This window comes from Mastigoproctus giganteus, chromosome 2, assembly GCF_048544385.1.
Source record: "Mastigoproctus giganteus isolate SK-2022 chromosome 2, ASM4854438v1, whole genome shotgun sequence".
NCBI lineage: Eukaryota > Metazoa > Arthropoda > Arachnida > Uropygi > Thelyphonidae > Mastigoproctus > Mastigoproctus giganteus.
The window spans coordinates 236,869,070-236,883,005 of record NC_143576.1 but is presented as its reverse complement, the minus strand read 5'-3'; the positions used below and the strand labels follow the sequence as shown (position 1 = coordinate 236,883,005).

Sequence of the window (13,936 nt, the reverse complement as noted above, 5' to 3'; positions counted from 1 at the left end):
TGATACTTAAATCCCAACGTATCTGCAATGCCTGGAAAGTTGAAAACATTATTGGAAATCGTTTTCTGGAAGTCCTTTCAGTAGTGCCGTCACATTACTCTGAAAACCGCGCTGCAATTCTTTATCGGTATCAAAGGAATTATCAATTAAGAATTTGTTCCAGCACAAAATAAACAGCCTACCTTCAAAATTTGAAACATTTCTGGAAACGTATTTATCCACCAAGAAACAAATCTTTAGCCAAGTATGGACTCTATATCCTGACAATGCCTTTTTCCTGTTTTTCGGAAAAAAAAAATGTTGAAACATCAATAGTGGTTCCTTGTTCTCGATGCTACTTTTCCATGTCTTCAGAACTTGGAAAACTTGAAAGATCTTATTTCGCGAAATGTTAAAAGGTTAGTGGGATTTTTTACGGCATTAGTCTGTTCAACTACGAAGTCTATGCATCAACGATTTGATTAGGCACCTGATAGATACCAAAAAACACAATAAGACTGAATATCGGATTCATCTAAAGCTCAGCCACGTTGCGAAAAAAGCCCACAAAAGCTCCTCGTGTCACTGACGGGATTCGAACCTAGATCTTTTACACCCAGACATTTTGGGAGGACTTTTTCCACCTAGACCTTCTGGGAGGGCCTTTTACGCCTAAGTCTTTTGGAGAGTACAGTGATTATATTCACTAGCTATCCGCAAGGGCCACACTCAATCATGGGAAGGGAGGAATAACGGACGTGATCTTCTATCACAAAGCAACATGAGAACCAAACGAGCATAGACCGACGTTTCATAGTAACTCTCTGAAAAAAAAAAAAGAATTTTTATGGGCCTTTTTAACAACATGGCTGAGTTAGTCGGTCTCAGGTGAGGGGGTAGCATGGATTTTCTCCCGGAAACTGATGTTTTTCGTTCAGTAAACAGAAAATCGACTGCAGAACACACGCAATTTATGGACAATATGGCCTTTGTCGCTGATGCTCCTAAAACCCAACAAGAACAACCAGTTCGTGTGATCTTCCTTTGGCTGTCTTTTGATTGCCTATTAAGTTTACTACTGTTATTCGCAACTGCCCCCAGTGTACACCAATCTGTGTACCAATTTGCATACCTATATACCAATGTATGTAATTATATTGTATGTGTTTTTCGTGTGCAAATGTAGCCCTGTAGTAGATATGCTGTATAGGGACGGTGACACAGTTAACTCCATACTGATTTTAATAAATAAAAATAATTAACTGTGAGACCTTGCATGTACGATGTAATTTCTATAACTAAACGAGTTGTAAATAGTGTTTTATACTTGTTTGCTTCGCGTTTATGTCACAGAACCAGCCACATACAGAGCTAATTTTTTCTCTCTCTTTAGAAACGTGAGAGAAACACGCATTCCAGTTGGTAAGTGTAATACGCGAGGAGTATATAAAAGGAGGTTGTTTTAAAGTAAGATTATTTTAAGAATGGCATAAAAGAATTTTAAGATTTAATTATTTTAAGAATGGAAGTTATTTAAATCGAATAAGCAACAAGTAGTTAAATAAGTTTAACACGTACATACACCACAGAAACAATTTGTTAGCAGTGATAGCTTTAGTTTTTCGAGATTACTGGCTACGTATCACACTATAATGATGGAAAGCCACAGGTGTCTGCACTGTTTCTTTTTGTTGCCATGCTTAGATCAGCATTAAATCTGTAAATCCATTGATGTAATTTCCGAAATAAGCTTTTTGCTCAGTCTACTTGTTCTATACATAGAAAAAGAGGACAAACTACCACAGCTATACCCGCAGAAGCCACCTGCTGGAGAGCTCTTATAATCTATTCCACCCCCTGCCTAGATGTCTCCATTATCGAAACATTATGACTTTGCAGATTCTTAGTCTCTCTCTTCTTTTTTCTGCTTACACCTATAAACATTTAAATGTTAACGATCGACCCGACCTGAATACTGAATACGTTAGCTGTAAGAACAGTTTCTTCTATTGAGAACAAAACAGATGCACAACCCAAACCACTGAACGAGTCTCTTATAACATTTCAAATTACGATACGTCATAATAGTGCGTGTCAGGGACTTCACTCTCAGGATAAACCACTGCAATTTGGGTTTCTATCATCTGAAGGAGTTCAAATACCGTTTGATTCTTTTGTCTGTCAGTGATTATCCCTTGACTTTTTTTTTTTTTTTTAACAGCTGGTCCTGCTTTACATACAGTCAATCAGACACACTTCACTAGCGTAAGTAGGTCTCACCAGCTATCTACTTCTCTCCTTCTATCCTGAATACTGAGAGAAAAGAAAAACTGACAGAATAAGAATTATTTTTTGCTAAATAAAAAAAAAAAACACAGTTAAAAATGATGAATGAAAAACGTTTCGTTTTTCATTCATCATTTTTATTCATTTCATTTCTTTTTTCTTTTTTTTTTTTTTGTATAATTTTTTTTATGAATGATGCCTTTGATATCGTATGTATACTCATTAGCCAAAAAGTTAGAAACCTTATTCAGTATTTCGTAGAGCCACTCTTGATCAGAATTACAGCCCATACATTGCGACACGGATTCTTCCACTAGGTGTCTGAGGGAGTTAGCTCCAGATCTGACTATTCTTCCCTTAGGATACTTGTCAGCTGCTGTATTGTGATCGGTACAGAACTGCGAAGCCGAACTGCCCTTTCCAACATATCCCAGACATTTTTAACTGGATTGGGATCTGAAGAATTAGGAGGCCACGGTAGCTGTTGGGAATGTTCCTCCAATCATTCAGATACAATTTTTGAACGGCGGACAATTGCGTTGTCCTCTTGAAAGAAACCATCACAATCCGGGTAAAAATGAAGCCTTTTAGGGTTGTTGTTGCGAAGTTGGTCCGATACAACAGAAAGATATTCATTAGAGGTAACCCAACGTTCTAACGGTATGAGTGGATCCAGTCCGTACCACCTCCAGCCGCTTGAGTGGCAGTCTGGATGTTCAGATCCATGAGATTCAAGCCATATATTCACCATTTCATTGATGCAAAAAAGTGTTAATCGAGACTCCATATGATCTTTTTCCACTATTCCACAGTCGAGTCTTGGCGTTGGCGGTACCACTCCAGTCGAAGTGATTTTCGTATAGGCATACAACTACCAAATCCCAGATTTCGGTTGAAATGGATCTCTCTTTCCCTAAATTTTCAGTCATTTGCTGCACACTAAACGCATTATTCGCTTTTGGTTGCTGTGGCCTTGGAGTACTGACTTTCTGTTGTATTTCTTCCTTCTAGACTGCATTCTCATTGTGCAGCTCTAAAAGGTGTGCTTCTGAGATGATTTCTTTCCAAACACACCAATGATTTCTTTTGTTTTTTCTATTGTGGCTCCTGTTAAACGTGCTCCAACGTGCTCAAAGTCGTTTCTGAAAATCGGAAAGTAAACTGTTTTCCCCATGACCGGATCGAGTAAGAATCCACAGGAAAGCGTACAGTATTTATCTGATACCAAGGAACTTGTGGTAATACCATGTGACAATTTATATTTGCATGGCGTACGTTTAATAATCTGCCCATGCGAGTTGCAAAATGTTTCTATATTCAGCAGGTATATTGCATTCTGCTGTGGTAAAATACCCATTTAGTTTCTAAGAATCCTACTTTACACCTTACTAAGAATCCTACTTTTCACCTTACAATGAAGGTGAAATTTCTGAGTATCAAGGTCGTGTTTGTATACTGTAGGTTTTTTTTTTTTATAATTAACACCAGTCAAATTCCAAGTATTGGTTTTCGTTATATTGACTTAACAATATATTAACTTTCTCACTCTAATATAGTTCTGAAAGGACATTATGTGGTGGTGCTTACGAAATATAGTGTATCTGAGAAAGAAGAAACACTAATACCGCATGAAATTATTTACAGACTTCAGTTTATTAAGCTTAAGAGCTATAAGGTATTAACATTGAGCTCAAGGTGCTGCTAAAATGAAACGAGAATCACTGCTTACTAACACCTGTCTACTGTGCGTGTCAACAACATCCATATCATGCTGTAGCTTATTTTTTCCTGTATAGATCAGTTTTTGTTTCGTTGCAATCGGTTAAGTTTTGATTTAACTGTGCCACTTTAAGTGGATCAGTGTTTTAACCCTTCGGCAAAAAAATGAGTGATCGTAATTTAGAGCAAAGATTTTAAATTTTTAGTGAAACTCGGTAAAAATGGTGCAGAAATGTTGGAGATGTTACGGAAAGTGTTACGGTGATGAAACCATGAGTCAGCCAAGTGTGTACGAATGGTACAAATGGTTCAGAGAGGGACGGGAAGGTGTTCACGACGACAAAAAGACAGGAAGATCGCCTGTGTGTGCTGTCCACGAGATCAACTAGCTTCCTAGCACCATTTAGTCATTATAACACTAATACTAACACAAATACTAATTCAGTTCGATATATCGAATGCTTAAAGATGAATTGGGAAACGCATCTTCCAGATTCTTCCACTGATTAAGATCGTTTATAATGGAGTGGAATTTATTACCACAAGGCTTTATCATCCAACCTTGTAAACGTTTAGCAGCCAGAGCGGATGATAACTGAGTCTCATGATAATACTCTTCCACAAAGGATGTTAGTTCAATCTGTATATTATTCTGTACATCACGCAACAATGATTATAATTTACAGAAATAACACGATTATTTTGCAGTGCCACCTGGCGAAAACTAATAAAATCAAGTAAGATACCCGCATTTTCGATGTTTAGTGTATTAATATAAATGGCAGAGTAAGGTACCGATAATCGCCTCGGTTAACAAAGCAGAGGGCAGCGAACCCACAATTGACTGATTGTTCAAGTGTATTTTAACAGTTTTTATTTTATTTTTTGCTATGTATTTTTATGTCTGTTCGGACTAAATGCGTTTACACACTTCACTAGTTTAGTATTTAGCCCTGCTGTGGCCTGCATTTATATCCGGTATAGCCATCCTTTTTATAGCCTGCTTTCTCACATATTCTCTCGGTGTCACGACCTCTTAAACAACAGGAAGTGCCAGTACCTTTTGAAATAGGTCTTCACTGATACATCATCTCACCCATATAGCGCAAAGTACAATGAAACATTTAACGATTACCATCTTCTCTTGCTGATATCAATCCGGTACTTAACTTCAACTAGGCATGTCGTCTTCTATTGAACATCCGATATGACAATTACTTGACCTCAAGCCCTCTCTGAGATAGTCATTAATAAACTGTAAATCAACCTCGGTTACAACTATTTAAGTCAAATCTCTAAGGACCATTTCGCAAGTATTTGCCGAAATGAGGTAATGAACACACTATCTATTTTTTTTCTCCACGTTCTATATGCGTGTATACAATTTCCTATATAATTAATCATAATTAAGCATAATACTTATATAAGGTGTACGTACTATTAATGAGCAGTGAACTTCCATAACTAAAAGTAATCGGTATGGTAACCACTAATCACTTTCTATTTAATGCTCAATTATCTTTTAAAGTGTTCCTTGGAGGCCGTTAGCTGTTAATAGGTTCACCCAATTAAGGGTTGCACGTTATGACTGAATAGAAATCCTTTGTTAAGTTCAATGCGTTCCTTGAAAATTTTCGTATGACGTAGGGTGTCATCCGTTCCGTACATTGACCTTCTTTTCTTTTCGTTGTTTATTTTTCATTTTGATACGGGAAGTCAGGATTGCGTGCGAATATTGTTCCACCAGACGAAATCTTGACCTCATATTCAAGGCTTAAGTGAATCGAGAGATAGTAAAACAGAAGGAAGTGATAGAAAGGGAAAAGTTATAGGATAAGAATGTAAACATCATTTCCTCAAGAACAGGGGCAGGGACATAGTCGGGAATCGCCCAACCCCCAGGCCAATTTTTCAGCTAGACAAGGTATGTGGTTCAACTAAATAGACGTGTTGTAAATTTACTAAAATTTAGGGTTGTTATTGAATTATACATCACCAGGGCGATCCAAAGTATATGAATTTTAATGGATAACCCTGTACTGATACTACGATTATTGTGGTCTGTTATACATTATCAAAATCATTATATCAATATCATTATGTGTTATACGTTCTTGAATACAGTAGAGCGTCGATAATCCGAGTTAATTGGGAACGGGGGTAGGTAGTTCTGACTTCCGATTTGTTCGGATTTTCAAACTTATCAAAAATACTGTTCTGGAGACTAAAAAAAAGAAAAGGTTCAGTAGGTTTAGAAGTAAAAACACTTAAGTAGTACTGTATAAGCTTGCTTTCTTGAATCATATGCCACTATTAATGCTAATGCTTCTGTGATATTATAGAGTCAAATAATTTGGCTAAAGAATTTAAAAGAACTATAGGACGATAGTTTTCTATTGCAGTCCTTGAGTTATTTTAAATTCCTTCTGTTAATAAAGTATTAAATAAGTTTAAAATGACAGATTCTAAAGGTAATTTGGAAGTATTATCAATGTATTTCACATATATTCTGTTATATCTGAATAGACACATTTCAATTATTGTTGTGTGTGTACGTGTATCATGGTGGCTCCAAGGCAGTATAGCCCATCTCCACCTTTGTTCTCTGTGTTGGTGTAGAACCACTAGGCCACTTCGCTCAGACCACTGCCCGCTAACAGGGAAGCTGGTTATAAAATTAAAGACAATCAAGGATAAGGAACTAAAGAAAGGCTGGGACAAAGAAAAACTTAGCCAGCCAGTACATGGGAGACATTTCACAAGTACAACCGAAGAGCGAATTGAGGATAGTAATTTCGATTACTAGATAGAGATCCAAATTCTGAGTGGACCTTGTTCAAGAAAATAATGACTGTATGCTGCAAATGCAATTTTTGGACGGGCCCAAAGGAAAGCCAAACGGCACTGGATGACAAACGAAATACTAGATCTAATGGAGCGCAGGAAAATTTTTAAGAACAAAGATGTAGAAAAATATAAGATGTATGACAGTTTGATTAAAACGGAAGTAAGGAAGACGAAACAGACATGGATGGAGGAGAGTTTTAAAAGGATTGAATATCTGCAAAATGAGCATAAAGGAACATTAGTCCATAAAGAAGTGAAGGAATTATGCAATATCAGGAAAGACCGTGCAAGAAGCCACATTCTGAATAAAAACAACAGGAAAATTGTGGACAAGCAACAGAAAAAGGATAGATGGCAAGAATATCAGGGAACTATACTGCAAAGATGACAGATAACTAGGAAATGACAACACCCAAACAGAAGACGAACATCAAGACTTTTTGATGGAAGAACTGGAGCAAGCAATTAAGTCAATGAACAATAACAAAGCAAATGGCATTGATAACATCCCAGCCGAAATGCTCAGGTACCTTCGGAATAAGAGGAAAACAACAGCTCCTCAATATTTTCAATAATATCCTCAATGGAGGGAAATTACTCCTTGACTTTCTGAGATCCATCTTTATTCCCATACCAAAAAAAAAGGCAGGAGCAGCAAAATGTGCAGACCACCGCACAATAAGCCATTCCATGAAAGTCCTCTTGAAGATGATTCTACGCAGAATTGAAGGCAAGATTCAAGAACAAATTGGAAAAATGGAAAAGATGAACAAATGTGGAAAGACCAGATGGGTTTTAAAAAGGGGGTTGGTACAAGCGAGGCAATGTTTTCTCTGAATATACTGGCAGAAAGAGCAATTGAACACCAGAAGAACCTATATGTCAGCTTCATCGACTTCATTGACAAAGCATTAGATTTCTTGAAATATGATATCCTCTTCCAGCTCTTGAACAATATAAACATCAATCCCAAGGAACTAAGGATACTACAGTTACTATACCTTGAGCAGGAAGCGGCAATCACTGTAGAGGGAGAAGACACAGTCTGGGTTAAAATCCAGAAAGGAGTGAGGCAAGAATGCGTGTTGTCTCCTATGCTGTACAGTCTCTATGCTGAAACCATTATAGATCTAATACAAGATTATAAAGAAGGAATTACTGTTAATGGTTCAGTTATCAGTAACCTGTGATATGCAGATGATACTGCCCTCATTGCAACATCAGAGGAAAAGCTACAAACACTCCTCAACAAAATGGTAACAGCCAGCGAACAGATAGGCTTAACAATTAATGCCAAAAAGACCAAAACTATGGCCATAAGCAAAAACACCTTGCGTGGAATAAAAATACGCTGTGGCAACTCCCCTCCTCCCTGCAATTCGGGTTTTTCGTCTAGCAAAACAGGAAAATTGACCATAGAACACATGCAATTTACTGACATAATATAATGCACGGCAGATGGATTTAATTATTCGGATGGCCTAAAAATAGTTTTTTTTTTTTTTTTTTTTTTTTGTGACAACTCCCCCATCGAACAAGTGAGTAGCGTTGAATATCTAGGGAAAATCTTTACAAATAATAATGACAGAGGCACAGAAAATATAAGCAGAATTGGTATGGCCAAAGAGGTATTTAAGAATCTTAAGAACTTTCTCTGTGACACGAAACTGGAGTTTCAGAAAAGGTATCGAATGGCCAAATGCTACACATGGAGCAATCTCCTATATGGATGTGAGACCTGGGTCATGCGGAAGGCAGAAATCAGGAAAATCAGGAAGCCTTCGAGATGTGGACGCTCAGAAGAATGCTAAAAATTTCGCAGACAGATCGAGTCACTAACGAGCAGGTCCTTAAGAGAGGACACTACTAACTACAATTTCAAAGAGAAAGACTTCCTACCTCGGCATATTATAAGAAGCCCACAATATGACCTGCAGAGACTAATCCTGAAAAGGAAGATTAAAGGCAAATGAGCAAAGGAAGACCAAGAAAAAAGTGGCTTGATAATATAAAAGAATGGACGGGGATGGGGGTCTTACAACACAAGAACTATTTCACAAAGCAAGAGACAGAGTTGGCTGGAAAATGTTGGTCTCCAACGGTCAAATTGAACAAGGAACCTGAATAATAATAATAATAAATATTTAGATATCATACATTTATTGTACAGTGTAATATTAATTGTACTTTTCCATGTACCCTATGCTATTTTTAACTCGGGAAAAAAAAGATACATTTGTGCAGTACTGTATTATACTGTATATAATAAAGCTGTAGAACAAATATGTACTATTTTTGAGTGCTAAATTCTATTTTTGTGTTATTTTTAACGTGACCAGCGAAAATTATAAAATTCCAAGTTATAAATTATCAATTTATTATTTTCTTTTAAAATGTTATTAAGAATAAAGTATTAGTTATATTTGGAACTTTTAGAAGGAACAAAGAAGACTAAAATTGTTAAAATCATATTGAAATTATATAATAACTTTTACAAGTATTATAAAACAAAACTCACTTTGAACTCGTAGGTTTTTTTTATACGTGATTGCTATAAGAACTGTAACTATTGGGAGGTATTGTGGAACTCTACTGCTTTGCCAGTGACAACCCAAGCTTACTGCGTGGTAGACATGCGTAGGCATTTTATTTTTTTTTACCGAGTTAATCAATCTCATCCGAAAATGGTAGGATGTCTCGATCGTAGGATGTTTCGACCGGTTTTGAACTCAGCAAAGTGTTTTTATAAACACACAGTTTACCAACCCAGTGTGAATTTGTGTCGAAAAATACTAAGCCTATCCTACAGAAGCATATTAACATTACATTATTAGGCTACCTGTGAATATGGAATAGCAATGGGATATGCCTGTTTCCATTGATCCATATGCATCTTTCGTCACCATAGTAACGAAGTAGTCATTTTCATAGTATGAAACCAAACATCTGACTTATATAAGGATGGTTATAGAAACAAACTTCGAAATGTTTTGTCAATTTAAAGAACCATCTTTTAATTATCCTATAACTTTTTAAGTCAGATCCATGGAGAAATGTTTTTACTTACGTTAATAACGATAGCAATAAGTTAACGATGAGAATGAGCTCAAGGACTACTTCTCCTTATAGGAGTAAGATTCACAGTAGGTAAAAATTAGCACTAAGCGGAAAACGTTAAGAGGAAACAATTTTCTATTCAACCATTGGGAATTAACATTCTAATTTATTCTTACTGTGAACACTGGTTAAAAATAAAAAGAATCAACAGTTTACTTACTTTTATATTTATCTCCACAAGGAGTGAGGATACAAATAAACAAAAATGCACAGAGAATTAACAACTAATTCTGCTTAAAGAAAGGTATGGTATTTCCACGTGCAGCTATTAAGTTGAAGGACAGGGAAGATTCAGGTGTTTTACTCGTTTGCCTTGGATACCTGTCTGAAACACGTACACGGATCATTTGTCATCAATCCAATAGGATTAAAGGTTAAACGGAAACGACTCACCAGACAGAGTAAGTCCTTGAGCACATAAGATAGATGAATTTCACACATACACACATGCACTCCAAGAGAAAGAAGCAGATGTATATTAAGCCGTGGATCGTCTCAAAACTACATGTTAACGGTCCAGCACTTTCTAACTCATTGACAGAAAGAGCGTTGCATCAGTTCATTTTAACGGGACGTGTTTGAAACGCGTGACAAGCTACTGGGGTGTGTTTAGTTTTAACTTTAGTTCAGTGATTTTTTAGGTCGGAATACCTTCACAGTAAGAAAGTTTAGAAAGGGACAAAGCCTTACAGCGTTTTTATGTTATCCGACGTTTATTGGTTTTAAGATTAAGGTCAGATAATAATTAACTCATTGAAAATTGATTCTTTAAGGTATCAATTTGGCCAGTGAATTGCCTTCTAAAGGGTTATCCATTTATCGGGAACCCACTGGTCAACGGTGTAACTCTGGCAACTGCACATGATGTCATTGGATATGGAGTGAGATATTTTTAGACAGGTGGAAGACGGCAGTCACATTGTGACAGCAATGGTATTTCAAATCACATATCAAGCAGATGATCAACGGATTATTATAATCCTATATGAAGGGTATCTACCAGTTAATCATATTTGTTCATTTATTTTCTAAATAACTTCCCTGATGAATCAATATATAGTGATTCATTTGGAGACTTTTGACAGTCCTTTGTCATTTTACTGTTATCATTGGGGCTTGAAAATGTCTTTTCGTTATCAGACTTTTCATATCAGAATGAAAATTTTATTTATTTCATATCTGAACTGGTCAGGCACGGTAAATAACTTATATAACGGAAAAGTATTACTTGTATAGCAGTGGTACAGATTACATGAATTACACGGCGTATATCACTTTGATATGTGTAATTCGTCCTTGCTGATTGCATCTGATATGAATAAGAATTGAGCCCAGCTCCATGTAACGTAGTAACCGTCACCTTTAACTTTATGCATCCTGTAATGGCGAGAACAGTCTCATAGGTATAATCATCTCGTTTTAAATTACTACTTTAAGTTATTTATTTATTCTTTTTTTTCGTGGACATACACAGAGAGAAGCTAAATTCTAATGCATTCCGTATGAAGTAGTTTCCACTGTCTGCAACACGCATGCCTACGTGCATAATGAGTACTGAACTGGTCGTATACTGTAGCCGATTTGTTGCTTTTAAGGTCAAAGATCTGCAATAAATCTATTTGAATAAGTATACGTGGTTATTTTAGCTGTGTTTATTTATTTATATTTTTTTCTATTCTATGTAGTGAGTAGAATGACAATGTTTTATGCGCTACCTTCCGACTGTAAACCTATAATAAAACCTCATTTTGAAATGGATTCGTATTTTCATAATATATTGAGGAAATTTTTAAAAAGGAGATTTACATTTCAAAATGCCAACAAAATATAATGCTAATAGCCGTGAAGTAAACAGTTTTGCTTTAACCATTTTCTTTTCTAATAAATTTTCTTCTCTTTACTTCCTCGATTATATTGACATTTTTGATTTGCGTGTCAACCATCGAAGGACTTAGCACCTACCATTCTCCTCTTTCAGACAAGTCGAAAACTGGTGCTAAACAATACAAATGATTTCCGTACTCCCGCTGCCAAATTCCTATTTTAACTTCCTTTTTCATGTTACATCTCGTGAGAATCGACGGTATGGTGGTGTTTCCTGTTCTCTTTCGCGGCTTACCCTATCATCTTTCACTACTAATATCAGACTTCCCAAACTGAAGCTGTGGCCATCCAGGTCCACATTTGTGGAGCGCCTGTTCTCGTTGTTGTGGATTAATGTGCCGCTCTAGTGTCGATCAGCCAATATGGCGATCTAAGTATCTGGTTGATCTGCACCACAGAACCATCCGACATCCTAATTTATGTTTGTGATTTTAACCTTAGTAATTCACTTCCCACTGACATCGCCACTCGCTTGTCTAGCCAGCTTCTAATTCTCAACTGAACGGAAGCTGCTTCTCCTCCCACTAAGACTACTGCCAGCTGCCAAGCTTGACAGAATCTTTATTAATACCCAAATTGCTGCTTTTACTGAAAATCTACCAATTTGCTTCGACTCAAACCACACTCCTCTGAATGCTACATTCATAATGTCTTGCCATCTCACAAACCCCAAGACCTTCTCCTCAGCCTCTGAGCAAAACAGTTTCATCACTTTCCTGAACAAGGATCTTGCTCTCAGTCTGCTTTCAAATTACTCTCCCTGATGGTGCCTGGTTTTGGCTGGCTTGTTGGCTTTCTTTTATTTCACGTGTGACAATATCTACATGGTGCCGGTTCTCCTTACAAAATAAACCATGGTGGGCATCCAATTTATACACCCTTTTCCAGAATAAGGAAGAAGTATCGAAGGCGGCACTCTGAGAGTATACATATATGCTGCTTCTCAGGTCGCCAGTATGTCTTTGATACTGCTAAGAACACAGCCTTAACTCAGTTTATTAATACCCGATCTCAAAAAAGGATGGAGGATCTTTTTACAAAATACCTCGTTCATCTTTCAAGACTTCCGGCTGGAAACCTGGACTGATCATATTACCATACTTTCTTTCTTCTCATTCAAAGATGCAATGCCCATATTCAAGGACTCTCCATTTGTGACATGCTGTCTGAAATTTCTATTTCACTCTCAGACTTAAAATGGCTACTCAACTCTCTTCCAAATTTCTCTGCATTATAACTGAACGGTATACCCAACTACTGCCTCAGCTCAGAAACGGTACTTTTTCCTTCATAGATATTTTGGAAAATCTGTACAACAAAATTCTCACTCAAGCTAATGTACCTCTAGACTGAAAATGCTTCAGGCATTCATGCATTCCCTAATATTTAACAGAAGTTAAATATTAGGGAATTTTAATTACAGTATATTCTAAACGAGTTTCATGGTATTTTTTTTTTCCTTCTGGAAATTCAGGTTTTTCATCCAAAAAAACAAGAAATTTGACCACAGAATTCGTGTAATGTCTTCAGCACAAATTGAAACCAACCATCTAAACAAAAGGATGACATACTAACTTTGGAATACATCAAAATTAAACTCTTTTAAGCATTACCGCTTAAGTATTCTGACTACTTCCTTTCGTAACACGTTAATCTGATGACCGCCCAACTTTTCATTTTCATAAATATTTTTGTTGTTTTAAGCTCATCTGCCACTTAGGAACATATTGCGCCATGCGTATGATGTGTGTACAAGTGTGTGTGCTCAAGGGGCGATTTGTTGTTTTGCGGGATGAAAAACCAAGAATGACTCGCGGAGGGATAACCTACTCCCTCCGCCTGAGATTGGGGGAGTATACAGTCTCGATTGTAGAAGACTTCAGAAATTTCTTCGGTCACAGACGGGGATCGCATTCAGACCTCTCCAAACGAATGAGAAGTGCCAAAATCATTATAGAGTCACGGGAAAATTCGTGTATGTCGTATTAACTTATTACATATATTACACATCATGTTCTTGTTCTTGCAATAGGGTTTTAGGAGCATCAGCAACTAAAGCCATATTGTTCAGCGTATATTGTCTGTAATCTATGGGTGTTCTGAG

The 13,936-nt window shown here is 36.8% G+C and overlaps 1 protein-coding gene across 3 annotated transcripts in view; it reads right to left on the bottom strand.

The window, feature by feature from the left end:
• The window catches only part of LOC150090276 (prolyl 4-hydroxylase subunit alpha-1-like), a 91,316-nt gene that overhangs the window by 41,616 nt on the left and 35,764 nt on the right, over nt 1-13,936 (bottom strand). The window contains exon 1 of one of the 3 annotated variants that reach the window (XM_090369054.1): nt 10,109-10,213. The exons of 1 other annotated variant lie outside the window; for it this stretch is intronic. The gene's annotated coding sequence lies outside the window, so the exon portion shown is untranslated. Of the gene's footprint in view, nt 1-9,898; nt 9,966-10,108; nt 10,214-13,936 lie in introns of those variants that run through there. One more of the 3 variants, XM_090369051.1, reaches the window with a different exon arrangement.